The sequence below is a fragment of the Schistocerca cancellata genome, chromosome 10 (genome assembly GCF_023864275.1).
Source record: "Schistocerca cancellata isolate TAMUIC-IGC-003103 chromosome 10, iqSchCanc2.1, whole genome shotgun sequence".
NCBI classification, from domain to species: Eukaryota; Metazoa; Arthropoda; class Insecta; order Orthoptera; family Acrididae; genus Schistocerca; species Schistocerca cancellata.
In genome coordinates, this window is record NC_064635.1 from 156,934,229 (window position 1) to 156,952,949 (window position 18,721).

An 18,721-nucleotide genomic window follows, 5' to 3' on the forward strand; every position below is an offset into this window, starting at 1 on the left:
TGCAAGGGTCTGTGGTATTGATATGGTTGTATGTAGCACTATTTGTCATCAGGGGGCGTAGCTCAGATGGTAGAGCGCTCGCTTAGCATGCGAGAGGTACTGGGATCGATACCCAGCGCCTCCAGAATTTTTAACACACCAACATGTCCACACTGCCATGCAAGTGGAATAATTCACAGCCAGCGAATGTGTCAAGGCAGATACGAGCGAACGATTAGCAGCCACAATTGGCAAGCGTACTGTTACGCGCAAGAAGCACCCTCCTCCCACCGCTACACTGAATTTAGAAACAGTACAAGTCCTCCCTTAAGATTCTCAAACCTATGTCGGAAAGATCTGCCTTGCGCCGAGTTCACAAAAATCCCACTGCACATTCCCATTCTTTACGTGCAGTCGGCTGCTACTGGTGTTGCTAGTTGTGACTGCTGATGACAGATGCCGTAGCAATCAATTCATGGAGTGAGTTGTATGTTTTGCGATACTCTGTCTCTGACAAGCAAGCAGAGGTGACATAGGCGCGAACACGGGAAGGTTGCAGCCCCTCGCTGCCTGCAGACACCGAGCAGCCACACTAGGTGGGCGGCCTAAGCCGTAGGCGAAATGTGCTCACTCGCTTGGGCGCGACGTCAAGCTCTAAATAAGGCTGTCACTAGCGTGAGCGTTGCGTGAGCGTCGTGTAATGTCGGAAAAGTCGTCTGCATTGGTGAGTGCCATGTTTGGGGAGCGTTTCGTAGTTTGCGCAGTGCAATGGAGACGCGGAAACGTGTTGTGGCCCAGTCTTTTGCAGTTGGACGACAAGAGTGGTACACAGTAGTAAAGTGCGAGGCAGTGAGTTGGCATGAACAGTCGAGTGCACAATGGGGCTTCAGATGTGCTTGTTACCTGAGGCGCGGTGTGATTGCCGACAAGGAGTGAAAACGGAGCAATTTGTGACTGTCCTTTCGAGAAATGGCTCTGAGCACTATGGGTCTCAACTGCTGTGGTCATCAGTCGACAGTCCTTTCAATTTAAGACGTTAAATACAGACGGAATTTGTAGTCGTAACACCAGAACATCGAAACTACTTGGAACTCATGTGTATATGAACGTGACCACGCCTTTGTACACTGGTCCCTTCACCCCTACAAACCAACCAACCATCAGGTCCGTGCACTTCAGAGTAGCAAAGAAAGGAAAACAGCGCAGCTCTGTTGCGCTTGGGGGCGTAGCTCAGTTGGTAGAGCGTTCGCTTTGCATGTGAAAGGTCCCGGGTTCAAGCCCCGGCGCCTCCATGTTTTGTGGACAGTGCATGGTAAGTGTTGGTCGCGGCGAGCCTAAAGACACGCAAGATGTTGCAAAGCCAGCGTCACAGACTCATATGATGTATACTGACGTAAGGAGAGCAAGACGTAAATGTGAGGACCGGCTGTTGTCGAGGTGTCATCGACTGCAAATCTGTCTTAGGTATAACGGCCTAACCTCAATGAAGTCTAGAGAGTGGACAACACGTCCGTCTTACTCAGAGTGGTGGCCGAACGCTATTTTCGACGTTGTGCGTGCCACTTTAATTTTGGCCAACTACGATTCGATACAGAATGCAGAAAACCTGAAAGACACCCTCGCGGCCACATTGAGAGTAGTGTTTGTCTGCGGAATAATGAGAGTGCAAGGGTCTGTGGTATTGATATGGTTGTATGTAGCACTATTTGTCATCAGGGGGCGTAGCTCAGATGGTAGAGCGCTCGCTTAGCATGCGAGAGGTACTGGGATCGATACCCAGCGCCTCCAGAATTTTTAACACACCAACATGTCCACACTGCCATGCAAGTGGAATAATTCACAGCCAGCGAATGTGTCAAGGCAGATACGAGCGAACGATTAGCAGCCACAATTGGCAAGCGTACTGTTACGCGCAAGAAGCACCCTCCTCCCACCGCTACACTGAATTTAGAAACAGTACAAGTCCTCCCTTAAGATTCTCAAACCTATGTCGGAAAGATCTGCCTTGCGCCGAGTTCACAAAAATCCCACTGCACATTCCCATTCTTTACGTGCAGTCGGCTGCTACTGGTGTTGCTAGTTGTGACTGCTGATGACAGATGCCGTAGCAATCAATTCATGGAGTGAGTTGTATGTTTTGCGATACTCTGTCTCTGACAAGCAAGCAGAGGTGACATAGGCGCGAACACGGGAAGGTTGCAGCCCCTCGCTGCCTGCAGACACCGAGCAGCCACACTAGGTGGGCGGCCTAAGCCGTAGGCGAAATGTGCTCACTCGCTTGGGCGCGACGTCAAGCTCTAAATAAGGCTGTCACTAGCGTGAGCGTCGTGTAAAGTCGGAAAAGTCGTCTGCATTGGTGAGTGCCATGTTTGGGGAGCGTTTCGTAGTTTGCGCAGTGCAATGGAGACGCGGAAACGTGTTGTGGCCCAGTCTTTTGCAGTTGGACGACAAGAGTGGTACACAGTAGTAAAGTGCGAGGCAGTGAGTTGGCATGAACAGTCGAGTGCACAATGGGGCTTCAGATGTGCGAACACGGGAAGGTTGCAGCCCCTCGCTGCCTGCAGACACCGAGCAGCCACACTAGGTGGGCGGCCTAAGCCGTAGGCGAAATGTGCTCACTCGCTTGGGCGCGACGTCAAGCTCTAAATAAGGCTGTCACTAGCGTGAGCGTTGCGTGAGCGTCGTGTAAAGTCGGAAAAGTCGTCTGCATTGGTGAGTGCCATGTTTGGGGAGCGTTTCGTTGTTTGCGCAGTGCAATGGAGACGCGGAAACGTGTTGTGGCCCAGTCTTTTGCAGTTGGACGACAAGAGTGGTACACAGTAGTAAAGTGCGAGGCAGTGAGTTGGCATGAACAGTCGAGTGCACAATGGGGCTTCAGATGTGCTTGTTACCTGAGGCGCGGTGTGATTGCCGACAAGGAGTGAAAACGGAGCAATTTGTGACTGTCCTTTCGAGAAATGGCTCTGAGCACTATGGGTCTCAACTGCTGTGGTCATCAGTCGACAGTCCTTTCAATTTAAGACGTTAAATACAGACGGAATTTGTAGTCGTAACACGAGAACATCGAAACTACTTGGAACTCATGTGTATATGAACGTGACCACGCCTTTGTACACTGGTCCCTTCACCCCTACAAACCGACCAACCATCAGGTCCGTGCACTTCAGAGTAGCAAAGAAAGGAAAACAGCGCAGCTCTGTTGCGCTTGGGGGCGTAGCTCAGTTGGTAGAGCGTTCGCTTTGCGTGTGAAAGGTCCCGGGTTCAAGCCCCGGCGCCTCCATGTTTTGTGGACAGTGCATGGTAAGTGTTGGTCGCGGCGAGCCTAAAGACACGCAAGATGTTGCAAAGCCAGCGTCACAGACTCATATGATGTATACTGACGTAAGGAGAGCAAGACGTAAATGTGAGGACCGGCTGTTGTCGAGGTGTCATCAACTGCAAATCTGTCTTAGGTATAACGGCCTAACCTCAATGAAGTCTAGAGAGTGGACAACACGTCCGTCTTACTCAGAGTGGTGGCCGAACGCTATTTTCGACGTTGTGCGTGCCACTTTAATTTTGGCCAACTACGATTCGATACAGAATGCAGAAAACCTGAAAGACACCCTCGCGGCCACATTGAGAGTAGTGTTTGTCTGCGGAATAATGAGAGTGCAAGGGTCTGTGGTATTGATATGGTTGTATGTAGCACTATTTGTCATCAGGGGGCGTAGCTCAGATGGTAGAGCGCTCGCTTAGCATGCGAGAGGTACTGGGATCGATACCCAGCGCCTCCAGAATTTTTAACACACCAACATGTCCACACTGCCATGCAAGTGGAATAATTCACAGCCAGCGAATGTGTCAAGGCAGATACGAGCGAACGATTAGCAGCCACAATTGGCAAGCGTACTGTTACGCGCAAGAAGCACCCTCCTCCCACCGCTACACTGAATTTAGAAACAGTACAAGTCCTCCCTTAAGATTCTCAAACCTATGTCGGAAAGATCTGCCTTGCGCCGAGTTCACAAAAATCCCACTGCACATTCCCATTCTTTACGTGCAGTCGGCTGCTACTGGTGTTGCTAGTTGTGACTGCTGATGACAGATGCCGTAGCAATCAATTCATGGAGTGAGTTGTATGTTTTGCGATACTCTGTCTCTGACAAGCAAGCAGAGGTGACATAGGCGCGAACACGGGAAGGTTGCAGCCCCTCGCTGCCTGCAGACACCGAGCAGCCACACTAGGTGGGCGGCCTAAGCCGTAGGCGAAATGTGCTCACTCGCTTGGGCGCGACGTCAAGCTCTAAATAAGGCTGTCACTAGCGTGAGCGTTGCGTGAGCGTCGTGTAATGTCGGAAAAGTCGTCTGCATTGGTGAGTGCCATGTTTGGGGAGCGTTTCGTAGTTTGCGCAGTGCAATGGAGACGCGGAAACGTGTTGTGGCCCAGTCTTTTGCAGTTGGACGACAAGAGTGGTACACAGTAGTAAAGTGCGAGGCAGTGAGTTGGCATGAACAGTCGAGTGCACAATGGGGCTTCAGATGTGCTTGTTACCTGAGGCGCGGTGTGATTGCCGACAAGGAGTGAAAACGGAGCAATTTGTGACTGTCCTTTCGAGAAATGGCTCTGAGCACTATGGGTCTCAACTGCTGTGGTCATCAGTCGACAGTCCTTTCAATTTAAGACGTTAAATACAGACGGAATTTGTAGTCGTAACACCAGAACATCGAAACTACTTGGAACTCATGTGTATATGAACGTGACCACGCCTTTGTACACTGGTCCCTTCACCCCTACAAACCAACCAACCATCAGGTCCGTGCACTTCAGAGTAGCAAAGAAAGGAAAACAGCGCAGCTCTGTTGCGCTTGGGGGCGTAGCTCAGGCAGTCGCGCCTGAGACACCGTGCTGATCGGACGTATTGAGTGCTCCGCTCCGACACGTGTTTACAAGTCGTGATTACTACTAAACTTTCTCTTTGCCCGTGAGGTGTTCTGATTTAGAGTATATTGATCTCGAGTTTGATTTTCGTTCTTGTGTTCTTCTAGCGGTTCTACCGCTAGCTATATTTTGCAATGTCCAGGTTATTTCCGCGCAAGTGTACACTCCGTTTTGAGTTCGACAAGTCTACCCGTTATGTGCAGCCTAGTTCCTTAGAAATACATGATTGGATTGTGGATGTTATTGGCATTACCTCTGATCAAGTGCACACAGCCTATTATGATACCGAGCAATATTGCTTCTTTGTAAAATTACTGAATCCTGTGTTACTGGACAAGATAATGGCGCAACACGGAGGGAGAGCTTTTTTTCGACACCGGGACGAATCTGTAAGTACTGTGATCATTTCTAATGCCGATGTCGAGTATACCAATGTGCGTATCTTTAACTTACCGCCTGAAGTCGACAATTATTATCTGAAAGAGATTCTGTCCAAATTCGGGGATATCAAGCAGATTCGAAACGAACGGTGGTCGAACCAGCACAGGTTACAATGTTACAGTGGCGTCCGATCTGTGGAAATGCATATCAAGCAGAATATACCCTCTCATATAACCGTTTGTGACTATAGGGCTCATGTTACTTACAGTGGCCAAACTCCCACGTGCCATATCTGTAACGAGAGTGGTCACTTGCGTCAGGACTGTCCCAGGCGAATGTTTGTGCTAAAGAATTCGCTGCAGCAGCGTAAAAGGCTTACGTTGGCTGATGTAGTGGCGGATCAACCTGTGTTCGAGCGTGAGGTCCCTAGTTCTGAAGCACCTTCGGAAGAGCTCCATGAAATTCGCCCTGATGAGTTTCCGGTTCTGGTTAGGAGAGATAATGGTACTAAGCCACCGGCGAAAGTCGATGCCACGACTAATAAGAGGCGTCGGACTTGTGACAGCCGTGACTCTGATGATGACACCTTCAGTGCGCAAGAGACCGCGGAACCGGTCGTGCGGGGAACCGCTTCGGACGCAAAAGTTCTACCCGGTGCGGCGATTGTGGACGATTCTTCTACCGCAATTTCAAGCGCCGATACTTCCGTAGATGCCATTCAGTTACCACAGGCTGATGTTTCAGAAATTCCGCAACAACACACTCAGGAAGGTCAACAAATAGGTGTGGCTCCCGTGTCTGCTGGAAGTACACACGTCGAGGCTCGCCGTGATGGTATACAAACAATATCTCCAGGCACGGACGGTACACAACACGTGGCGGCCGCTCCGGCCCTGGCCTCAGAACAACATGAATGTCAACAACTCCGCGACGGTATACACACACAGCAGCCCGGGACTGTCATTGACAACAAACAGCTTCGGGCGGCGAGTATTGCCAAACAAGCTGATAGTGAAAGTGGTGGCTCAGCTGATCGCTCGCCAGAGGTTTCGGCGCACCCGCTCCCGGCGCAAGATGTGTCAAGAGAGAAGCTTGACGTCACCCACGACCCTCCCACGCCTCCGGCTGCAGCGGTGCTGCACAGTGTCCGTCACAGGATCCGATTACCACCCAATGTTAATGCTGTCCGGAAAAAGAGTAAAAACAAAGACGCAAGAGAACCCCTCAGTGACGTTCCAGACACGAATTCCGCGGCCGCTACTAAAATGGAATGGCATGAAGATGTGGACAATTAAAGGCAGTTGATCCCTCCTTCTCTCAGACGTCCTGTTATTATGTCACAGGCCTATACGATCACGACCCTCAATATTAATAAAATCAGATCAGAAGTGAAACTGAACGCATTAAAACAATACCTATATGAGTCAGGAACTGACATAGCACTTTTGCAGGAGGTGTCCATGCCACAATTTACTCTTCCTGGGTTTGTCGGCATCACGAATTTTTCCCCGGAAACGGCCGTGGGGACCGCAATCTTAATTAGAGAAGGGATTCCAGTTACTGAGATTGACAAATTGGAATCGGGTAGAGGGGTGGGGATCACCGTTTTCGGCGTCACCATCATCAATTTGTACGCACCTTCCGGTACTACCTATAGAGCAGACCGAGCTACTTTTTTTCAGGAACATATACTCTATTTATTTAGGAAAAATCCCCGACGCCTTATCATTGGTGGTGATTTTAATTGTGTCTTATCCCGGAAAGATCAGTCCCCAAATTTTAATTATTCGCCTGCATTAAAGCGCCTCGTGACCGACTTAAAACTTAAAGATGTGTGGGAAATTCGGTACCCGACATTGGTACGCTTCACTCACATCGTCGCGAATTCCTGTAGCAGAATCGACAGGATTTATGTTTCCGACGTTTTCGAGAATGATTTATTAAAAGTAGAGACGATCCCCTCCAGTTTCTCCGATCACAGTGGTGTCATCGCGTGCCTGAAATTACTTCCACAACCCACACGATGGTATAGAAATCAATGGAACCTGAATGTGTCATTGTTAACGGATGTAGAGCTAGAGGAGGGGGTGCGTCGAGCTTGGGAGCAGTGCTTGCGCGCTACTACCAAGTTTCGTAGCACTATCGAGTGGTGGACTCTGCAGGCAAAGCCGAAACTGCGAAATGTCATCATGTACTTCGGAATTGAAAGGGCGGCGGAGATCAAAAAGACGATGGAATTTTATTACACAATCTTACGGGACCTGTACGATCGTGCAGACGCGACGACCACCAGAATCGCCGACATTCGGAAAATAAAGGCAAAATTAATCAGTCTGAAGAGGATGCAACTGGACGGCCTTAAGATAAAATCGAAAGTGACGTCGGTTCGAGATGATGAAGCAGCCGCTCTGTACCATCTCGTCAAACATACACGGAACAGGAGGCGGACTTTTATTGACGCCCTAAAACTTGAGGATGGAACAACGGTTGACACTCAGCGAGAGATTGTCAAAGCTCTGCACGACTATTTTGTGAACACCTACGCATCAGCGGCTCTCCACGACGACTGCTATGATGGACTGTTTAGTGCCATTTCATCTACCGTAACTAGGGAAGAAAATGACTCTATTTCGTTAGCCTTCAGTAATAAAGATGTATTGGAGGTCGTCTGCAGTTCGCCGATTCGGAAATCCCCTGGCCCTGATGGCTTACCTGTTGAATTTTACAGGCACTATTGGCACATTATCGGGGACAAAATTACTCAAGTCGTGAACGAAGTCTTGCAAGGAACGTCTGTCCCACCCGTCTTTAAGGAATGTAAAATTGTGCTTCTCCCTAAAAACAGAGGTACTAAAACTATCACCAATTTCCGCCCAATCTCGTTGTTAAACTCTGATTATAAGATCGTGGCTCGCGCAATTAACATGAGACTCATGCCACTCACTGCTAAAATCATTGGCCAACAGCAGACATGTGCCTTCAGGAGAACAATTCTGCAAACGGCTGCTTTTTACAGAGACGTCATTGCGTTAACGAACGCTGGTAACATGAAATGTGGGCTGATCTTTCTTGATTTCTTTAAAGCTTTTGATCTCGTAAATCACGCGTACCTCCTCGAGACTATGCAAAGATTGGGTTTCTCTCAGAACACGATTGCCATGATTCAGAACGTGGCCATGGGAATCACTGCCAAACTTTCTGTCAACTCACAACTGACGCGACCAATACAAATCAACAGAGGGGTTCCACAAGGGAGCCCCTTGTCCATGTTGCTTTTTGTACTCTCCCTTGAACCTCTGTTACAACAGTTGCAGACGAAACTCACTGGGATTACGATTTCTGGGGTAAAAAGTGTAATCGGAGCTTATGCCGACGATGTGGGTGTGGTGATTCGCAATGTAGCTGATGTCACCATATTAGCGGCTGAACTTCGGAACTACTGTTTGGCGTCAGGGGCGCAGTTAAATGAACAAAAAACCAAATTTCTGAACCTCTGTGGCCTCCAGCATTTACGGGTTGATTATGCTACAACAGTCAGAGTACACAAGGCTCTGGGGATCGTGTTGACGGCCTCCTCTCTAAAGATGATAGCGGCTAACTGGCGGGATGTTGCACGTAAAATACATGGTGCCCTGATTGATAATTACCATCGCAGCCTCAACCAATTTGATCGCATTCAACTTATCAACGCCTGTATTTTATCAAAAGCCTACTACATGGCGCAGCTTCTGCCGCTCCCTGCAGTAATTGCTCGAAATATTATGTCGAAGATAACAAATTTTATTTGGCACGGGGAAATTTTTCGAGTATCTGCCACAACTGCAACACTCCACCCCCTAAACGGAGGGATGGGCTTAGTCGACATCAAGAAAAAGGCAGCAGCTCTCTATGTCACACGGACGGTCTCTATCATTAACAATTACCCTTCGGGCATTACGGCGCAATTATTCACTGCCGTCAGGCCGCCAAGTCTTGACCCCCCGCTGAACATTCAGACCATCAGTTACAAGCTGAAATACATCCGAGATTATTACCTTGCACGCAGCTACATCAGTCAAGAGCTCTTAAATTCTCGACATTTAGCGGCTCCAGCAATATTGGCATACTGGCGACAACACGAAGGACCGAATCCAATTGTTACGAAGTACAGTGGCATCAACTGGGATATAGTATGGCGTAATGTCAGTTCCAGTGTCCTTACTTCCGCCGCTCGAACTGCATGGTACAAAGCAATCAATGATGTGATTAGCACCAATGAGAGGCTACATAAAATCGGACTCAGTGATACACCTCTCTGCCATAGCTGTCAACTGGTGGATACCGTTATGCACCGTTATACCTGCGGAGAACGTGCACGGAATTGGGGCTGGCTGAGAGAAAAAATAGCCATTATTACCAGGACTACAACCACCAACATACCTTCAACTATGTTGTCTCGACCCGACGTGCGATATTATCCGCCGGCGAAAAATAACGTCGTTATGTGGTTGTTGGGCAACTATTCCAGCTATGTTTTTAATAAACTTGGTGGCGACGATCACTTGGAATTCAAGATGATTATGGACACTGAATTCGCGAAAACCCTCAGATATCCTAATCATGGCAACCTCTTCGGCAATATGCTTAAAATAATATTTAATAGAATGGGTATAGGGTAAGATATGTGAGTCTAAGGGGGTGGGCCCGGGCCGCGGGACACCAGTAGTGCCGCGAAGAGGCCCCACTGCTTCTGTCTCTCGTGTACTGGTTCCCACCCCCCCCCTCTTCGTAGACTCCACTCCAGTACACTGGAAACTGAGGATATTTCTTGTGTTAGTAGCGGAGCCATTTTTTTTCTAATTTTCTCCAGAAGTAACGATACACAGCAAAGAAGTGTGTTTTAATTGTTGATTTCCATTTCCTTTTTCTTGTAAATGCCGGCTCCAGAAAAAAAAAAAAAAAAAGAAAAAAAAAATAAAAAAAAAAAATAAAAAATAAAATAAAGAAAAAATTAGCTCAGTGGCAGAGCGCTGGTCTAGTAAACGAGAGGTCGACTTTTGATGCGACGCCAATGGAATTACTCTGCGTTTGTGATAATGCAACTACCGCTGACAACAAAAATGACTCTCTCCTGTAGCTGTTCTGGTTGTCTATTGCATGCCATAAGAGGAACTTACTAGACAACTAACTCCCTTAGAAGCAAAAGAATTAAAAATATCCTACCGACTGCATTCCTTTTTCTGTGTCAGGTGGTGAAGAACGTCTTCAACGAAAAAAAAAAAAAAAAAAAAAAAAAAAAAAAAAAAAAAAAAAAAAAAAAAAGCTAGCTCAGTCGGTAGAGCATGAGACTCTTAATCTCAGGGTCGTGGGTTCGAGCCCCACGCTGGGCGGCGCAAAATTTTGTGTCTACGCGGATCCAACATGCGCCCCTCTCGTGAGCCTTGCGTAATGAACGTAACGGGTTACGACGATGCCTAGCTTCGTATGAATATCAGAGGAACGGTATTTGAAGCTGAAAGTGACTCTGAAATGAAATAAATGTGTTGTTTTGCAATTTTAGTTGTACATCGATATAGTGAAAAAAAAAAAAAAAAAAAGTTGGTAGAGCCTTCGCTTTGCATGTGAAAGGTCCCGGGTTCAAGCCCCGGCGCCTCCATGTTTTGTGGACAGTGCATGGTAAGTGTTGGTCGCGGCGAGCCTAAAGACACGCAAGATGTTGCAAAGCCAGCGTCACAGACTCATATGATGTATACTGACGTAAGGAGAGCAAGACGTAAATGTGAGGACCGGCTGTTGTCGAGGTGTCATCGACTGCAAATCTGTCTTAGGTATAACGGCCTAACCTCAATGAAGTCTAGAGAGTGGACAACACGTCCGTCTTACTCAGAGTGGTGGCCGAACGCTATTTTCGACGTTGTGCGTGCCACTTTAATTTTGGCCAACTACGATTCGATACAGAATGCAGGAAACCTGAAAGACACCCTCACGGACACATTGAGAGTAGTGTTTGTCTGCGGAATAATGGGAGTGCAAGGGTCTGTGATATTGATATGGTTGTATGTAGCACTATCCATCATCAGGGGGCGTAGCTGATGGTAGAGCGCTCGCTTAGCATGCGAGAGGTACTGGGATCGATACCCAGCGCCTCCAGAATTTTTAACACACCAACATGTCCACACTGCCATGCAAGTGGAATAATTCACAGCCAGCGAATGTGTCAAGGCAGATACGAGCGAACGATTAGCAGCCACAATTGGCAAGCGTACTGTTACGCGCAAGAAGCACCCTCCTCCCACCGCTACACTGAATTTAGAAACAGTACAAGTCCTCCCTTAAGATTCTCAAACCTATGTCGGAAAGATCTGCCTTGCGCCGAGTTCACAAAAATCCCACTGCACATTCCCATTCTTTACGTGCAGTCGGCTGCTACTGGTGTTGCTAGTTGTGACTGCTGATGACAGATGCCGTAGCAATCAATTCATGGAGTGAGTTGTATGTTTTGCGATACTCTGTCTCTGACAAGCAAGCAGAGGTGACATAGGCGCGAACACGGGAAGGTTGCAGCCCCTCGCTGCCTGCAGACACCGAGCAGCCACACTAGGTGGGCGGCCTAAGCCGTAGGCGAAATGTGCTCACTCGCTTGGGCGCGACGTCAAGCTCTAAATAAGGCTGTCACTAGCGTGAGCGTTGCGTGAGCGTCGTGTAATGTCGGAAAAGTCGTCTGCATTGGTGAGTGCCATGTTTGGGGAGCGTTTCGTAGTTTGCGCAGTGCAATGGAGACGCGGAAACGTGTTGTGGCCCAGTCTTTTGCAGTTGGACGACAAGAGTGGTACACAGTAGTAAAGTGCGAGGCAGTGAGTTGGCATGAACAGTCGAGTGCACAATGGGGCTTCAGATGTGCTTGTTACCTGAGGCGCGGTGTGATTGCCGACAAGGAGTGAAAACGGAGCAATTTGTGACTGTCCTTTCGAGAAATGGCTCTGAGCACTATGGGTCTCAACTGCTGTGGTCATCAGTCGACAGTCCTTTCAATTTAAGACGTTAAATACAGACGGAATTTGTAGTCGTAACACCAGAACATCGAAACTACTTGGAACTCATGTGTATATGAACGTGACCACGTCTTTATACACTGGTCCCTTCACCCCTACAAACCAACCAACCATCAGGTCCGTGCACTTCAGAGTAGCAAAGAAAGGAAAACAGCGCAGCTCTGTTGCGCTTGGGGGCGTAGCTCAGTTGGTAGAGCGTTCGCTTTGCATGTGAAAGGTCCCGGGTTCAAGCCCCGGCGCCTCCATGTTTTGTGGACAGTGCATGGTAAGTGTTGGTCGCGGCGAGCCTAAAGACACGCAAGATGTTGCAAAGCCAGCGTCACAGACTCATATGATGTATACTGACGTAAGGAGAGCAAGACGTAAATGTGAGGACCGGCTGTTGTCGAGGTGTCATCGACTGCAAATCTGTCTTAGGTATAACGGCCTAACCTCAATGAAGTCTAGAGAGTGGACAACACGTCCGTCTTACTCAGAGTGGTGGCCGAACGCTATTTTCGACGTTGTGCGTGCCACTTTAATTTTGGCCAACTACGATTCGATACAGAATGCAGAAAACCTGAAAGACACCCTCGCGGCCACATTGAGAGTAGTGTTTGTCTGCGGAATAATGAGAGTGCAAGGGTCTGTGGTATTGATATGGTTGTATGTAGCACTATTTGTCATCAGGGGGCGTAGCTCAGATGGTAGAGCGCTCGCTTAGCATGCGAGAGGTACTGGGATCGATACCCAGCGCCTCCAGAATTTTTAACACACCAACATGTCCACACTGCCATGCAAGTGGAATAATTCACAGCCAGCGAATGTGTCAAGGCAGATACGAGCGAACGATTAGCAGCCACAATTGGCAAGCGTACTGTTACGCGCAAGAAGCACCCTCCTCCCACCGCTACACTGAATTTAGAAACAGTACAAGTCCTCCCTTAAGATTCTCAAACCTATGTCGGAAAGATCTGCCTTGCGCCGAGTTCACAAAAATCCCACTGCACATTCCCATTCTTTACGTGCAGTCGGCTGCTACTGGTGTTGCTAGTTGTGACTGCTGATGACAGATGCCGTAGCAATCAATTCATGGAGTGAGTTGTATGTTTTGCGATACTCTGTCTCTGACAAGCAAGCAGAGGTGACATAGGCGCGAACACGGGAAGGTTGCAGCCCCTCGCTGCCTGCAGACACCGAGCAGCCACACTAGGTGGGCGGCCTAAGCCGTAGGCGAAATGTGCTCACTCGCTTGGGCGCGACGTCAAGCTCTAAATAAGGCTGTCACTAGCGTGAGCGTCGTGTAAAGTCGGAAAAGTCGTCTGCATTGGTGAGTGCCATGTTTGGGGAGCGTTTCGTAGTTTGCGCAGTGCAATGGAGACGCGGAAACGTGTTGTGGCCCAGTCTTTTGCAGTTGGACGACAAGAGTGGTACACAGTAGTAAAGTGCGAGGCAGTGAGTTGGCATGAACAGTCGAGTGCACAATGGGGCTTCAGATGTGCTTGTTACCTGAGGCGCGGTGTGATTGCCGACAAGGAGTGAAAACGGAGCAATTTGTGACTGTCCTTTCGAGAAATGGCTCTGAGCACTATGGGTCTCAACTGCTGTGGTCATCAGTCGACAGTCCTTTCAATTTAAGACGTTAAATACAGACGGAATTTGTAGTCGTAACACCAGAACATCGAAACTACTTGGAACTCATGTGTATATGAACGTGACCACGCCTTTGTACACTGGTCCCTTCACCCCTACAAACCAACCAACCATCAGGTCCGTGCACTTCAGAGTAGCAAAGAAAGGAAAACAGCGCAGCTCTGTTGCGCTTGGGGGCGTAGCTCAGTTGGTAGAGCGTTCGCTTTGCATGTGAAAGGTCCCGGGTTCAAGCCCCGGCGCCTCCATGTTTTGTGGACAGTGCATGGTAAGTGTTGGTCGCGGCGAGCCTAAAGACACGCAAGATGTTGCAAAGCCAGCGTCACAGACTCATATGATGTATACTGACGTAAGGAGAGCAAGACGTAAATGTGAGGACCGGCTGTTGTCGAGGTGTCATCGACTGCAAATCTGTCTTAGGTATAACGGCCTAACCTCAATGAAGTCTAGAGAGTGGACAACACGTCCGTCTTACTCAGAGTGGTGGCCGAACGCTATTTTCGACGTTGTGCGTGCCACTTTAATTTTGGCCAACTACGATTCGATACAGAATGCAGAAAACCTGAAAGACACCCTCGCGGCCACATTGAGAGTAGTGTTTGTCTGCGGAATAATGAGAGTGCAAGGGTCTGTGGTATTGATATGGTTGTATGTAGCACTATTTGTCATCAGGGGGCGTAGCTCAGATGGTAGAGCGCTCGCTTAGTATGCGAGAGGTACTGGGATCGATACCCAGCGCCTCCAGGATTTTTAACACACCAACATGTCCACACTGCCATGCAAGTGGAATAATTCACAGCCAGCGAATGTGTCAAGGCAGATACGAGCGAACGATTAGCAGCCACAATTGGCAAGCGTACTGTTACGCGCAAGAAGCACCCTCCTCCCACCGCTACACTGAATTTAGAAACAGTACAAGTCCTCCCTTAAGATTCTCAAATCTATGTCGGAAAGATCTGCCTTGCGCCGAGTTCACAAAAATCCCACTGCACATTCCCATTCTTTACGTGCAGTCGGCTGCTACTGGTGTTGCTAGTTGTGACTGCTGATGACAGATGCCGTAGCAATCAATTCATGGAGTGAGTTGTATGTTTTGCGATACTCTGTCTCTGACAAGCAAGCAGAGGTGACATAGGCGCGAACACGGGAAGGTTGCAGCCCCTCGCTGCCTGCAGACACCGAGCAGCCACACTAGGTGGGCGGCCTAAGCCGTAGGCGAAATGTGCTCACTCGCTTGGGCGCGACGTCAAGCTCTAAATAAGGCTGTCACTAGCGTGAGCGTCGTGTAAAGTCGGAAAAGTCGTCTGCATTGGTGAGTGCCATGTTTGGGGAGCGTTTCGTAGTTTGCGCAGTGCAATGGAGACGCGGAAACGTGTTGTGGCCCAGTCTTTTGCAGTTGGACGACAAGAGTGGTACACAGTAGTAAAGTGCGAGGCAGTGAGTTGGCATGAACAGTCGAGTGCACAATGGGGCTTCAGATGTGCGAACACGGGAAGGTTGCAGCCCCTCGCTGCCTGCAGACACCGAGCAGCCACACTAGGTGGGCGGCCTAAGCCGTAGGCGAAATGTGCTCACTCGCTTGGGCGCGACGTCAAGCTCTAAATAAGGCTGTCACTAGCGTGAGCGTTGCGTGAGCGTCGTGTAAAGTCGGAAAAGTCGTCTGCATTGGTGAGTGCCATGTTTGGGGAGCGTTTCGTAGTTTGCGCAGTGCAATGGAGACGCGGAAACGTGTTGTGGCCCAGTCTTTTGCAGTTGGACGACAAGAGTGGTACACAGTAGTAAAGTGCGAGGCAGTGAGTTGGCATGAACAGTCGAGTGCACAATGGGGCTTCAGATGTGCTTGTTACCTGAGGCGCGGTGTGATTGCCGACAAGGAGTGAAAACGGAGCAATTTGTGACTGTCCTTTCGAGAAATGGCTCTGAGCACTATGGGTCTCAACTGCTGTGGTCATCAGTCGACAGTCCTTTCAATTTAAGACGTTAAATACAGACGGAATTTGTAGTCGTAACACCAGAACATCGAAACTACTTGGAACTCATGTGTATATGAACGTGACCACGCCTTTGTACACTGGTCCCTTCACCCCTACAAACCAACCAACCATCAGGTCCGTGCACTTCAGAGTAGCAAAGAAAGGAAAACAGCGCAGCTCTGTTGCGCTTGGGGGCGTAGCTCAGTTGGTAGAGCGTTCGCTTTGCATGTGAAAGGTCCCGGGTTCAAGCCCCGGCGCCTCCATGTTTTGTGGACAGTGCATGGTAAGTGTTGGTCGCGGCGAGCCTAAAGACACGCAAGATGTTGCAAAGCCAGCGTCACAGACTCATATGATGTATACTGACGTAAGGAGAGCAAGACGTAAATGTGAGGACCGGCTGTTGTCGAGGTGTCATCGACTGCAAATCTGTCTTAGGTATAACGGCCTAACCTCAATGAAGTCTAGAGAGTGGACAACACGTCCGTCTTACTCAGAGTGGTGGCCGAACGCTATTTTCGACGTTGTGCGTGCCACTTTAATTTTGGCCAACTACGATTCGATACAGAATGCAGAAAACCTGAAAGACACCCTCGCGGCCACATTGAGAGTAGTGTTTGTCTGCGGAATAATGAGAGTGCAAGGGTCTGTGGTATTGATATGGTTGTATGTAGCACTATTTGTCATCAGGGGGCGTAGCTCAGATGGTAGAGCGCTCGCTTAGCATGCGAGAGGTACTGGGATCGATACCCAGCGCCTCCAGAATTTTTAACACACCAACATGTCCACACTGCCATGCAAGTGGAATAATTCACAGCCAGCGAATGTGTCAAGGCAGATACGAGCGAACGATTAGCAGCCACAATTGGCAAGCGTACTGTTACGCGCAAGAAGCACCCTCCTCCCACCGCTACACTGAATTTAGAAACAGTACAAGTCCTCCCTTAAGATTCTCAAACCTATGTCGGAAAGATCTGCCTTGCGCCGAGTTCACAAAAATCCCACTGCACATTCCCATTCTTTACGTGCAGTCGGCTGCTACTGGTGTTGCTAGTTGTGACTGCTGATGACAGATGCCGTAGCAATCAATTCATGGAGTGAGTTGTATGTTTTGCGATACTCTGTCTCTGACAAGCAAGCAGAGGTGACATAGGCGCGAACACGGGAAGGTTGCAGCCCCTCGCTGCCTGCAGAGACCGAGCAGCCACACTAGTTGGGCGGCCTAAGCCGTAGGCGAAATGTGCTCACTCGCTTGGGTGCGACGTCAAGCTCTAAATAAGGCTGTCACTAGCGTGAGCGTCGTGTAAAGTCGGAAAAGTCGTCTGCATTGGTGAGTGCCATGTTTGGGGAGCGTTTCGTAGTTTGCGCAGTGCAATGGAGACGCGGAAACGTGTTGTGGCCCAGTCTTTTGCAGTTGGACGACAAGAGTGGTACACAGTAGTAAAGTGCGAGGCAGTGAGTTGGCATGAACAGTCGAGTGCACAATGGGGCTTCAGATGTGCTTGTTACCTGAGGCGCGGTGTGATTGCCGACAAGGAGTGAAAACGGAGCAATTTGTGACTGTCCTTTCGAGAAATGGCTCTGAGCACTATGGGTCTCAACTGCTGTGGTCATCAGTCGACAGTCCTTTCAATTTAAGACGTTAAATACAGACGGAATTTGTAGTCGTAACACCAGAACATCGAAACTACTTGGAACTCATGTGTATATGAACGTGACCACGCCTTTGTACACTGGTCCCTTCACCCCTACAAACCAACCAACCATCAGGTCCGTGCACTTCAGAGTAGCAAAGAAAGGAAAACAGCGCAGCTCTGTTGCGCTTGGGGGCGTAGCTCAGTTGGTAGAGCGTTCGCTTTGCATGTGAAAGGTCCCGGGTTCAAGCCCCGGCGCCTCCATGTTTTGTGGACAGTGCATGGTAAGTGTTGGTCGCGGCGAGCCTAAAGACACGCAAGATGTTGCAAAGCCAGCGTCACAGACTCATATGATGTATACTGACGTAAGGAGAGCAAGACGTAAATGTGAGGACCGGCTGTTGTCGAGGTGTCATCGACTGCAAATCTGTCTTAGGTATAACGGCCTAACCTCAATGAAGTCTAGAGAGTGGACAACACGTCCGTCTTACTCAGAGTGGTGGCCGAACGCTATTTTCGACGTTGTGCGTGCCACTTTAATTTTGGCCAACTACGATTCGATACAGAATGCAGAAAACCTGAAAGACACCCTCGCGGCCACATTGAGAGTAGTGTTTGTCTGCGGAATAATGAGAGTGCAAGGGTCTGTGGTATTGATATGGTTGTATGTAGCACTATTTGTCATCAGGGGGCGTAGCTCAGATGGTAGAGCGCTCGCTTAGCATGCGAGAGGTACTGGGATCGATACCCAGCGCCTCCAGAATTTTTAACACACCAACATGTCCACACTGCCATGCAAGTGGAATAATTCACAGCCAGCGAATGTGTCAAGGCAGATACGAGCGAACGATTAGCAGCCACAATTGGCAAGCGTACTGTTACGCGCAAGAAGCACCCTCCTCCCACCGCTACACTGAATTTAGAAACAGTACAAGTCCTCCCTTAAGATTCTCAAACCTATGTCGGAAAGATCTGCCTTGCGCCGAGTTCACAAAAATCCCACTGCACATTCCCATTCTTTACGTGCAGTCGGCTGCTACTGGTGTTGCTAGTTGTGACTGCTGATGACAGATGCCGTAGCAATCAATTCATGGAGTGAGTTGTATGTTTTGCGATACTCTGTCTCTGACAAGCAAGCAGAGGTGACATAGGCGCGAACACGGGAAGGTTGCAGCC

General features: G+C 49.1%; 13 non-coding genes across 13 annotated transcripts; all 13 read left to right on the forward strand.

Moving 5' to 3' along the window:
* The first annotated feature begins 51 nt into the window (after nucleotides 1-51).
* Trnaa-agc (transfer RNA alanine (anticodon AGC)) lies at nucleotides 52-124 on the forward strand. Its single transcript has one exon. It is a non-coding gene; the product is annotated as a tRNA-Ala (tRNA).
* A 1,074-nt stretch (nucleotides 125-1,198) lies between these two features.
* On the forward strand, nucleotides 1,199-1,271 carry Trnaa-ugc (transfer RNA alanine (anticodon UGC)). The gene has a single exon. It is a non-coding gene; the product is annotated as a tRNA-Ala (tRNA).
* Nucleotides 1,272-1,694: 423 nt separating this feature from the next.
* On the forward strand, nucleotides 1,695-1,767 carry Trnaa-agc (transfer RNA alanine (anticodon AGC)). Its single transcript has one exon. It is a non-coding gene; the product is annotated as a tRNA-Ala (tRNA).
* A 1,419-nt stretch (nucleotides 1,768-3,186) lies between these two features.
* Trnaa-ugc (transfer RNA alanine (anticodon UGC)) lies at nucleotides 3,187-3,259 on the forward strand. The gene has a single exon. It is a non-coding gene; the product is annotated as a tRNA-Ala (tRNA).
* Nucleotides 3,260-3,682: 423 nt separating this feature from the next.
* On the forward strand, nucleotides 3,683-3,755 carry Trnaa-agc (transfer RNA alanine (anticodon AGC)). Its single transcript has one exon. It is a non-coding gene; the product is annotated as a tRNA-Ala (tRNA).
* An 8,729-nt stretch (nucleotides 3,756-12,484) lies between these two features.
* Trnaa-ugc (transfer RNA alanine (anticodon UGC)) lies at nucleotides 12,485-12,557 on the forward strand. Its single transcript has one exon. It is a non-coding gene; the product is annotated as a tRNA-Ala (tRNA).
* Nucleotides 12,558-12,980: 423 nt separating this feature from the next.
* On the forward strand, nucleotides 12,981-13,053 carry Trnaa-agc (transfer RNA alanine (anticodon AGC)). Its single transcript has one exon. It is a non-coding gene; the product is annotated as a tRNA-Ala (tRNA).
* Nucleotides 13,054-14,116: 1,063 nt separating this feature from the next.
* On the forward strand, nucleotides 14,117-14,189 carry Trnaa-ugc (transfer RNA alanine (anticodon UGC)). The gene has a single exon. It is a non-coding gene; the product is annotated as a tRNA-Ala (tRNA).
* Nucleotides 14,190-14,612: 423 nt separating this feature from the next.
* Trnat-agu (transfer RNA threonine (anticodon AGU)) lies at nucleotides 14,613-14,685 on the forward strand. The gene has a single exon. It is a non-coding gene; the product is annotated as a tRNA-Thr (tRNA).
* Nucleotides 14,686-16,104: 1,419 nt separating this feature from the next.
* On the forward strand, nucleotides 16,105-16,177 carry Trnaa-ugc (transfer RNA alanine (anticodon UGC)). The gene has a single exon. It is a non-coding gene; the product is annotated as a tRNA-Ala (tRNA).
* A 423-nt stretch (nucleotides 16,178-16,600) lies between these two features.
* On the forward strand, nucleotides 16,601-16,673 carry Trnaa-agc (transfer RNA alanine (anticodon AGC)). The gene has a single exon. It is a non-coding gene; the product is annotated as a tRNA-Ala (tRNA).
* A 1,063-nt stretch (nucleotides 16,674-17,736) lies between these two features.
* On the forward strand, nucleotides 17,737-17,809 carry Trnaa-ugc (transfer RNA alanine (anticodon UGC)). Its single transcript has one exon. It is a non-coding gene; the product is annotated as a tRNA-Ala (tRNA).
* Nucleotides 17,810-18,232: 423 nt separating this feature from the next.
* Nucleotides 18,233-18,305, forward strand: Trnaa-agc (transfer RNA alanine (anticodon AGC)). Its single transcript has one exon. It is a non-coding gene; the product is annotated as a tRNA-Ala (tRNA).
* The last annotated feature ends 416 nt before the right edge of the window (nucleotides 18,306-18,721 follow it).